This window comes from Octodon degus, unplaced genomic scaffold, assembly GCF_000260255.1.
Source record: "Octodon degus isolate 3935 unplaced genomic scaffold, OctDeg1.0 scaffold00048, whole genome shotgun sequence".
Classification (NCBI taxonomy): domain Eukaryota; kingdom Metazoa; phylum Chordata; class Mammalia; order Rodentia; family Octodontidae; genus Octodon; species Octodon degus.
The window spans coordinates 8,450,391-8,461,308 of NW_004524624.1; the positions used below are offsets into that span (position 1 = coordinate 8,450,391).

At 40.0% G+C, this 10,918-nt stretch overlaps 1 pseudogene; it reads left to right on the forward strand.

Moving 5' to 3' along the window:
- Positions 1-4,125: 4,125 nt before the first annotated feature.
- LOC101565222 lies at positions 4,126-4,926 on the forward strand (annotated as a pseudogene).
- The last annotated feature ends 5,992 nt before the right edge of the window (positions 4,927-10,918 follow it).

Here is a 10,918-nt window from a genome sequence, read left to right on the forward strand (position 1 = left end):
GAAGAAGAAGAAGAAGAAGAAGAAGAAGAAGAAGAAGAAGAAGAAGAAGGAGAAGAAGAAGAAGAAGGAGAAGAAGAAAGAAAGAAAGAAAGAAAGAAAGAAAGAAAGAAGGAAAGAAGGAAAGAAGAAGATGATGATGATGATGACAACGATGATGACGATGATTCTCCTCTATCACGTCTGCTGCCTCATGTGCTGGCATCATCATGATTTCCACACTCTTCAAAGTCTAGGAGCCACATTTACCAGAACCCCTTTCTATATAGTTCTGGAATACAATGTGCCAATGAAGGAAAATTTGTGAGATATAGATGGGATGAAAGAGGAAGCCATTACTCTGAGGAGGTCAGGGAGGCCAGATGTAGCCTGCCTTCCACAGTGACTTTCTCTCTCTCTCTCTCTCTCTCTCTCTCTCTCTCTCTCTCTCTTGTTGGCAGAACCAGGGATTGAACGCAGGCCCTTGCACTTGCCAGGCAAGTGCTTACTCTACTGAGCTATTTCCCCGGCCCCTCATAGTGACTTTTTCTATAAACTTCTGGAAGTCTTCCAGTACTTTACACTCTGTCTGCTGCCATTCACATAATGTCTAATTTGTACATTATATCCCTTATTTCTATAATGCCCCCAGCAGCTCTCTTTTCCTAACCAGCATAGTATGGATATATAAGGCTTCTGATCACATGACCTTCCCTACCCTCTCTGGAAAAAAAAGAAAGAAACAATCTATCTGTTTTGACCTCCATTAAACTCTATTTTCTTTGGCAATGATGTTTGGAAAAGATACCTCGGACACTATTGCTTTGGATTCTTGCATCTTGTTACCCTAAAATACTTCTTGAATTCTTGACAGTAGGTTTCTTCTAGGGAGTATTCATTCCCACAATGTTCCCACATAATTGGATGCTATCACCTCAGATTAAATCTCTGCATTCTTGGCAGCAGTCATTAATGAGACAAACCATGGACATACCAGTAGGATTTGGACACATCATGGGAATACACCTTCCCAGGTAATGATTCACCACACTCATATTCAGCCAGTTGTTTATAGACACAAAGTAAGCTCTTACTATACCACTTGGAATCTCATGCCTCAAGCAGTGCAGGCTCCAAAGTCAGCTGTACACACTGAGTGAGTCTGACACATTAGTAGGATATGACAGAGTTGACAGAGTAAACTTTGTCTAATTTAGCACATAAATCCTACTTAGTTCCAGTTCCAATCACACATGGTGGGCCTAACTTGCTTGGGTTCTTACAGAACCTGGGTTTCTAAATGCTCTTTGGCAGCCAACTGTTGTGATTAAGAGCTTAGACTCTGCAGCTGGACTGCCTGAGGTTAGGTCCTCCTTTGATCTGGGGAAAGCTGCTTACCTACTTTATAATTCACTTGCAAAATAGGAAGTAGAAGATGAAAGGAATAATATATTTAAAGTACTCTATAAATTTTTATCATTTTCATCTTCACTTCATTGGCTCTGCAGCAAAATCTGATTTTCCTTTCAATCTATTTTCTCCCAAATAAAGGACAAATAAGGTTGGTTTACTCTAAGCTTACAAATTTTCTACCCTTACTTCCACCCAGTGTACAATACATATCAAAAACTACTTCATCTTTCATTGGTATCTGGACAACCCTGTGGCCTATTTCAAAACTTTTCTACTTAGTTACTGCTTTGTGTCATATGATCTTGACCCTCCTGTACTACATTTATAATCTTGTCCTCTATCTCTTCCCCCTGCTTGTTCAATCTACTCCAGGCACACGTGTTCCTTGTCTTTAAATGTGCCAAACAACTCCCAACACAGGGCCTTTATACACATTTTTCTTTCCTAGAAAACACTTGCCCTGGGAGCATGGCTTAAGCTCTCACTTCTGTCTGATCTTTGCCTAAGTCACCTTCTGAATTAGGCTGCTAGTTTCTGCCTTTATGGAACTCTAGGTCAGCATGGTGATGACCCAATATGAAGATGGACCCAAAGATGACATGTCCCTCCAAGACTAACTTCCTTATTCTTGTTCGACTCTCAAAATAAATTTCCTGCTTCCTTTTAGCACACCAACCACCCTCCAATCCTCTTGTGACATGACAGTTCGCCTGCCCATGTAAACTGCACTCCTAGCCCAACCAGATAAAAGCTCATTCCCCAGTTTCCTCCCCCGAGAGTGCTTGCAATCTCGGGCAGCTCTCCCGCACCAGCAATAAAGGCTTTCATTTTACCTCTACCATTATCTGTCCACAGTGCCAAGCCTTACGAGGCCTTCCCTGACCCCAACTCCATATAAAATAGACCTTCTTTTAAGTCGCAATCATCCCTATTCTGCCTTATTTTGTTCCACAGTATGTATGCCCATATATCAGACCATGTATCCAGTCATCTACTATCTTACTTCTCTTATAATCCCTAATGGGATGGATTTCGCTCACCACACAAAACTGGGAAGAAAGACATTCTGTCTAATTCACTAATCACTAAGAGGACAATGAACACAGCTCTCCAGACTCATCTGAACCCCTCCTCACCCTTTTTTTTTTTTTTGAAGGGGGGTCATGCTGAGGCACAAACCCAAGGCCTTGTACAGCACTTGACGACCATGCTAACCCTCAGCCTTTAACTTCCCCTTTTAAAATATCATTTCTTTAAAATAATGTGAGTGTCACACCTGAGTGGCTCCAAGCCAAGCAGGCCCCCACCTTCTGGCCTGGCCTGGGCCCTCCTATGCCTCCCTTTGCCTTTGTCCAGCATCAGGAGGCCAGTCCTGCACCCTCCCCCATGTATAGCACCTAACTGTGTATGAGAGCCTGGGGATCTGAGGCCTCCATGGCCCCCCTCCCCCACCTGCCCTTTCATGGAGCCCGGCTGCCTAGGCAGGCTTTGCAGTGCTCAAAAAAGGCCCTGATCTGAGGTACAGGATCTCAGGATAAATCCTGAGGGGATTTCACTGACTTTATCAGACCCAAAAGCTACAACTCTTGTTGCATAGGTCCTGCTTTACCTTGGTCTTAACCATCCAACAGAAAAGTATAAAAACGAAATAGAAGAAGTAAAGCCATGCTGTTATGTTGAGCTGTAGGGAACTTAGGTCAACAATTTCTGGCATTGCCAGTCAAGCGGAAGACCCAATATTATTATGGGCTACTGGACTCTTTTAGACTATTTTGCTGAGTTTACACACATAATATTCAAATAACGGAACTTAAAAAAACGGGATACAGATGAATGTCCATTTTGTATCTGTGTATTCAAAGTGGTTAGGATAGATATATCTTAATGAACAGAGGGATTTGTTCTAATGGTGTTTGTAAATAGGATATCATGTCTGCATCTTGTACAGCAATTAACCACTAGGAAGAATGTATGCAATGTGTTAATTATTGAAACTGTTCTACCAATTTGATTTGAAACTGTCTCATGCTATTTGTTTCCAATAAAATTATGGGGGGGGGGGGAAAGGCCCTGACTCCACCCCGGGCCTACTCAGGGAAGACAGGAACAGCCCATAGCCAGGCCAGGGCCCCCCTGGGAGGAGCATAGAGCAGTAGCAGTAGCAGGTGAGAGGTAGAAATGATGGAAGAATTACATAGCCTGGACCCAAGATGACAGGAATTAGAGGCCAGGTTTACTGGAGTTGGAATTGGTACCAGGCCACTCAATAGTGAGTCTTCCCAACCAGCGTTTGTACAGTGTGGGACCCTTGAGTGCAAAAGAAATAAAGACTCAGAAAAAAAGCAGAATGACCAGTGAAATCAGAAAAGAAAAGCTGAGTCATATGAAACTAGCCAAAGGAAAGGCACTCCTAGGGGACATAAAATTAGTGATGACTGAGTTTGCTGGGGGAAGTGGGCCAGGAACCAGCCCTGGCACAAGCGTTCCACCAGTCACACGATTCTCATCACATGTTCCTTATCCAGTCTCTTACCATATAGAGCAGCCCCTCTATGGTTTAGATGGCAGTGCTTCAAAGGAGGCTGCACTACCAACCCTCGTGTCTGTGATGCTAGCAAAACCCCAACTTGCCACAGAGCAGCTGGCACAGAGAGGAGCTGGGCTCTGCTCCACTTTTGTACCAGGTAACAAAATAGTCCCTAGAGAAATACAAAAAAAAGAAAAAAAAAAAAAAAAAGATTAAATGAGTGTTTCACAATGAGTAAGAAACTCCTCATAGAAAAGTCAAAACAAGAAAAGATGGCATGTACAGATAAGAGCTTGCAAGCCTGCTTGCGATTAGGCCACTGTGCTACTGTCCCACGTGGGGTCTCCTTTACTGAACATTGGACAGATGGTTATGCTCTCCAGTATCTTGTCAAGAAACAGGGAAGGATAAATTCTCAGAGGGAAGAAACAGAAAGACAATGGAAAATGTTAGCAAAAGGTCAGGCGCCCCCAGCAACCAATATGCAGAAACAAAAGAAAAGATAACCAATACAGCTGAAAATGAAATGCTAACATTTGCAGAATACCACAAGCAAGAAGAAATCTTTAAATGCAGATTAGGCCATCCGAAGGAGGAGGAAGCAGAAATCCAGGCTGAGCTGGAAAGGCTAAAAAGGGTTAGAAATTTACACAGCAGGGAATTAAAAGGATGCATAATGAAGATGTTTCACAATTTAAAGTGTATCCAATTCTCAGTGACAGATATCTGTTTTTACATCTTTTGAGTAGAGGACATTTCAGTGAAGTTTACAAGACATTTGATCTAACAGAGCAAAGATACCATAGCTGTGAAAATTCACCAGTTAAATTAAAAACTGGAGAGATGAGAAGAAAGAGAATTACCACAAGCATGCATTCAGGGAGTACCATATTCACAGAGAATTAGATCCTCCCAGAATAGTTGAGCCACATGATTACTTTTCACGGGACACTGATTCATTTTGTACAGTATTAGAATTCTGTTTGAAAAATGAGCTGGACTTCTACTAAACAAACCCATAATATTTATTCAAACTATGTCTTTATTACCCTACAATTGATGGCAGAGAACACAAATTGATTCTGGACCTGGCACCTGGTGACTTAATAGACTGGAACTATGGTATGAAATACTGATTTAGACTAATAATAAGTTATCATTGTATTGGCTCCCTGTTGCCACTGTAACAGACTACAAATTTTGTGGCATAAAATAAGCACAGATTTTTCTTTTACAATCCTGGAGGTTAGAAGTTTGAAATAAGTCTTACAAGGCAAAAATTATGGTGGTGTCCGAATTGCATTCCTCCAAGAGGCTCAAAGTGAAAATCCATTTCCTTGCTCTTTCCATCTTCTAGAAGCAACCCACAGGCCTTGCTGGTGGCCTCTGCCCTTCATCTTCACAGTGCACTCCTTCTTCCCCCTTCATAGCTCTTCTCTCTGATGCTGGCCTTCCTCCTCCTTTCTCTGAGGACCCTTATGATCACAGCGGGCACATGTAGGCAATTCCTGGTAATTCCTCCCATCTGTAGATCTTTAATTTGACCCTTCTGCAAGTCCTCTACCCACGCAAAATAACAGAATTCACAAGTTCCAGGGACATCTCTAGGACAATTATTCTGGGTATCACAATGATGATCAGGTAAATAAGCACGTAGTTCTAGTAAAAAGATTAGTGGCTTCATGTCAGAAAACCTAGGTTTGATAAGCCTTGTGTGATTTCAAGGAACTCAACTGACTTCTTGGAACCATTTCCTCAAAGGCAAAATGAAAATAGTATGTTAAGAGGTGTTCGAGATGACATATAACCAAAATTATTGCATTTTACAGATGGCTCCAAACTTGTGACATCTTGAATTATGATTTTTAACCTTGTGATATTTATAAAAGTCACAGTCAGTAGAAACTATACTTCAAATGTGAATTTTCATCTTTTTCCAGGCTAATATATGTTTATGATCTCTTCGTGTGATATTAGGCAGCAGCACAGAACTGGAGCTTTGGTCTGCCACAAAATCATAACAAGCAACTGATTCTCTTCAATGTTGTGTCTGGATAATTTATGACATTAAGTAGGTTAACTACATTAAATGCATTTTCTATTGATGATATTTTCAGTTTATGATGGTATTAAGCTATAAGCCATCACAATTGCAGGAGGGTCTGTAGTGTGATCAGGGCAACAATAGGAATATGCACAAGGAGATCAGATAACTCAAAGGAACTGAATCTTTAAGGAGAAAAGGCATCAAGAAAGACTTCTTAGGGCCAGCAAGATAGCTCGGCAGACTAAGCACCTGCTTAGGCAAGCTCAGGGACTGGGGTTCGATCCCTAACACCAATGCTGCACCAGCCCTGCCCCCAGGCACACTGAGCCAGCCACTGAGACTGGGCATGGTGGTGCACACCTGAATTCCAGTGTTGGCAAGGCTGAAAACAGGAGATGAGTCCAAGCTGTGTAGTGAGACCCTCTGCCAAATATAGAAAGATGGAAGGAAGGAAAGAAGGAAAAAAGGAAGGAAGGAAAAAAGGGAGGGAGGGAGGGAGGGAGGGAGGGAGGGAGGAAGGAAAGAAAAGAAAAGAAAGACTCAGAGCAAGTGGAAAGTTGGGCAAGGTTTAATATGATAATTTGGTTTTCACAGAAGAAAGTTACTGTAGGCACAAAAACAGCCATGGAAAAGCACAAAGGTATGAAACTATACTATGCATTCTACCAGTAGAATTTGATACCAGTGTTTCCTTAAAAGAAGACAAAGAGGCATGAGCCATGTGAGAAAATATCAGCATGGAAAACAGAGTTGAGATGAAGAAAGGCTGTACTGAAAAGCTCAGCTGCATCTAATGAGAAATCATTTAAATAGTTCAAGCTGGGCAGTGACCAATTATTTCTTTTGCCTGACACTTCCTAATTATAGCAAGGACAGTTCTATGGCTCAGGAAAGCTCTGACTGAAATCCAAACTAGGATGGCTGCTTACCCTGTAGATGATTTGATCAACTTATTTTCTAAACAATTCAGGGGGGCTGAAATGAGGAGAGTGAGATATAAAACAAAACCTGGAAGCGGCCTGTACGTCCATCAACAGATGAACAGATACAGAAAATGTGTGACCTGGACATAATGGAATATAACCTGGCTATAAATAATAAATGCAAGACATTTGTAAGAAAATGGATACACCCAGAAAATATAGTATCAAGGGAAATAAATCAGACACATGAGTTTAAATACCATATGGTATCTCTCAGTTGAGTCCAGAAAAATACAAATAAAGAGCAAAATAAAGGATAGAAGGAAGCACGCAAATAGAATTTTTGCAAGTGGGAAAGGGTCCAAGACACCAAGCACAGGGTGAAAGGACATAAAAAGATTTAACATGTATCGTGCACATGTACTAAATACCAATAATGAATAGAAACATTGTATGTTGTAAACATGAACTAAAAATAATAATGAAAATGGAGACAAGGAAGATCTGGAGGGAGGAAGGTGGGTGCATGTAGGAAGGGAACAAAGAAGAACCAAGATGTGTTATGAATACACACCTACTCTCTAAGATGAATGTAAACTTCATATACTGTGAACATGTACTAATATAATAAAATTTTTTAAAAGAAACTGGTAAGAGTTGTGGTCTAAAAAAAAAAAAAGAGTTGTGGCCTTGGGCAAGATGGGGGAGCGGTAATGATGGAAGGAAAGTCAGGAGGAGGCATTCCCAAGGTATTCAGGAAACTGAATCGATATCACTTGTTGAATGACGGGGTGTGAGAAATGAGGAAGCAGAGAAAACCTAGGACAATGCCCAGAATTTGGAGCAGATGAGTGAATGAATTTAATGGAAGCCGAGGAAGCTAAGTGAATTGACTAGAGAAGGCAATTTCTGTTTTAGACATTTAGATTTGGTTTTGCTGTTCCCTGAGAAATCTAGTTGAAGCTCTCTGGGATGTGCTCCAGAATTTAGTGGCAACTGAGAACTGGAGAGAGAGTCACATTCTGCACAAAAGTGTGAGCACATGGAAGACATGAGAAAGTCATTTTCATAAGCAATGATTATAGTAGCTACCACTTATTGAGTGCCCCCCATGTATTGGCTAAGAGTAACATGGGCCACTTTGAATTCGTTGTTTAAGCAGAATTATTATATAGGTGAAGAAACAGATGTGTCATGGAACCCAAGGGCAGAAACACACCTAGATCTCAGAATGGGACTGCAGCCAGGGAGGATTCTGTCATCAGAGCTCTTTGTCCGTGCAGTTTTCTTCATGCCTCAGCTCCCTGCCTCCCCGTTCTCTCTTGTTATAGATTTTTCAGGTCTCCCAAGCTATATGCTATTACATATCTGTTTATATTTCTAAAGTTAATATCTCCTCCACTTAAGGCATTAGGCAGAGACTAACAATGGAACCATGGAGAGCTAATATTGTCTTATCTTAAAGCAGATAATCTGGGCCAAATAATTGTGGAAAGGACTTTAAAGAGAATAGACGGTTTCCAGAAAAGATGTCAGTAGCAATGATGATCCAAGGTATCCACTACCCACATATGTTCTTATTTATCTTTATACTAACACTCTAAGGACTCATTCCTATGCTTTAGACTGAAAATGCTCTGAGGGAAAAGATCTTACCAACTTTTTCACCACTGTATTCCTAGCTCCTGGTTCAATGCCTAACTCACAATTAATACATACAGTTTGTTGAGTGAGTGAATGAACCTCAATTCTACATTTGAGGGAATTTGGCCTCAGTGAGAGTTAATCACTTTCGCAGAGTTCCACAGCCAGGTAACAGAAAGAAAACCAAGTCCAAATCTATTCTCAATTTCAGATGTTGCACAGACCCTCACTGCAACCCTAGAGGCTTGAATTTCCTTGAAAAACAAATTTCCAGAGTAAAAGATACTAGAGAAGCTAGTTATATCCCATCAGCAAATAGAAGAGTACTGTCAGGGTCCAGCCTATGCTGCGAACCAGTGTGAAGGCTGGCATTCCACACAAGTATCTGAAGGCCAACACTGTGTACTGGGTAAAGGGCTCAAAAGTGGAGTTAATACCACAGCATTAGAAAGAAGAAGGGCATTTGTACTACATACGACCTACACAGTTCTATCACATAACTTGAGCAGCCATAGCTAAAACTTCAGCTAGAAAAGTTCTCACATGTACCTCTGCCCCCAAGCCCGAAGAACTAAATGAGGTAAAGTACAATTTATCATTTTGTTCTCTTATGGGTTATGGTACAAAGAAAGCTTATTTTCTCCCCCACCCAACAAACTCTGCTGTCTTTCATATGGCTATCCTTGTTACAGCACCATGTTGAAGAAACTACCTTTTTTCAATTTCCTAAATGACTAATCTTTTGCTTACAAGACACTTTCTTGATTAATGCAGTGTAGCTTTATAGTGTAGTATTCAGTATGAGCCTTCCCTTTTTTTCAGGTTGTTTTGGCTAATCTAACTTTTCCCCCTATAAATTTTACAACCACCATCCCCATTTATATAAAAAGAAGAAAGGAAAGGAGGGAAAATACAATTAGAATATGTACTAGGATACTATTGTATTTATAAAACAATTTGGGTAAGGGTATTTGAGAAATTAATAACATTGGATCTTCTGTCCACAAATATGGACAACTTCATTATTCAAACTTTTCTTTTATCTTTCTTTTATTAGTTTTATTGAGAAATACATAGCAATGAGACAGTTTCAAAACCAATTAATAGGACAGTTTCAATAATTAATACATTGAATATTGTTATCTTCTTAGTGCTTATTCATAGTACAAGATGCAGACATGATATCCTGTCTAAATACTATTATTAAAAATCTTTTTTCTCATTGAATTAAGAGAAAGTAGCTGCATATCTACCCTATTTTGTATATACATATACAAAATGGTCCTTCCTTTATATCCCCTTTTTTTGCTTAGTTTTGTTAGAGATGGGTATTCCACTGCCATTTAAATATTGTAGGTGCGAGAATTCAGCAAAATAATCCAATATAGACCAGTAGTCCATAATAGTAGTGGGTTATCCATAGGACTGGCAATGTCAGAAGTTGCTGACTTAAGCCTTTTACAGCTCAGCATATTGATATGGCTTTACTTTTTATACTTCGTGTTTATACTTTTCTGCTGAATGGTTAAGACCAAGATAAAGCAACACCTATATAACAAGAAATGTAGCTTTTGTATCTGATAAGGTCAGTCAAGTACCCTCGGATTTATCCTGTTACCCTCTACCACAGTTTGCAGATCCTTTGTCAGTGTCAGCCATGTGGATGAGTCACGGCCATTACTTGACCAATTTGCTCTCTGTGAAACCCTGAGAGAATATTTCCTCTCCATAAGACTCTCCTTAGGAACACTCTGCATCATCAATCACATTCTTCTGTGGCCCCACAATCTCCTTGAACAGAAAATTTGGGACACAACTGAGTTACATGATGTTACAGTACAAATTCTCCTATGTCCTGAGTGTTCACTGGTCTTGAAAGGCTAGGGCCAAAATGTCAACTGTCCTTGCAGCCCTTCTTTCTCTCTAATTTTTGGTCTGCAAACTTAGTTTGTTAACCTTCCAGAAGAGAAGCTTATTATCACCCTACAACAAATGAGTTGGGTTTAACCTCACTATCTGTCTGAATATCAAGCATCTCAGGCATAACATGGAACAGGTATTTTCCATCTAGTATTGATATGTTAAACATTAATTCTACAAAATATGGAGAAAAAGTTTAAAAACAATTTAAAAATATGAATAAACAATTACATATTTTTACACAAAAATTTAGAAATCTAACCATATGCAGCATTTTACAAGGACGAAGACCAGAATGACATTGCAAGTGTGGCCCTTCCATTATATATTGCTTTCTTCAGTACAGTTGCTTAGTTCACAGGTATCAGCATATATACTTAGTCAGGGTGAGAATCCTACCAGTGAACAACTAGTTTTTTTTTTCAAAGTTTTATTGATAAACAGCAATGAGACAGTTTCAAATCCAAT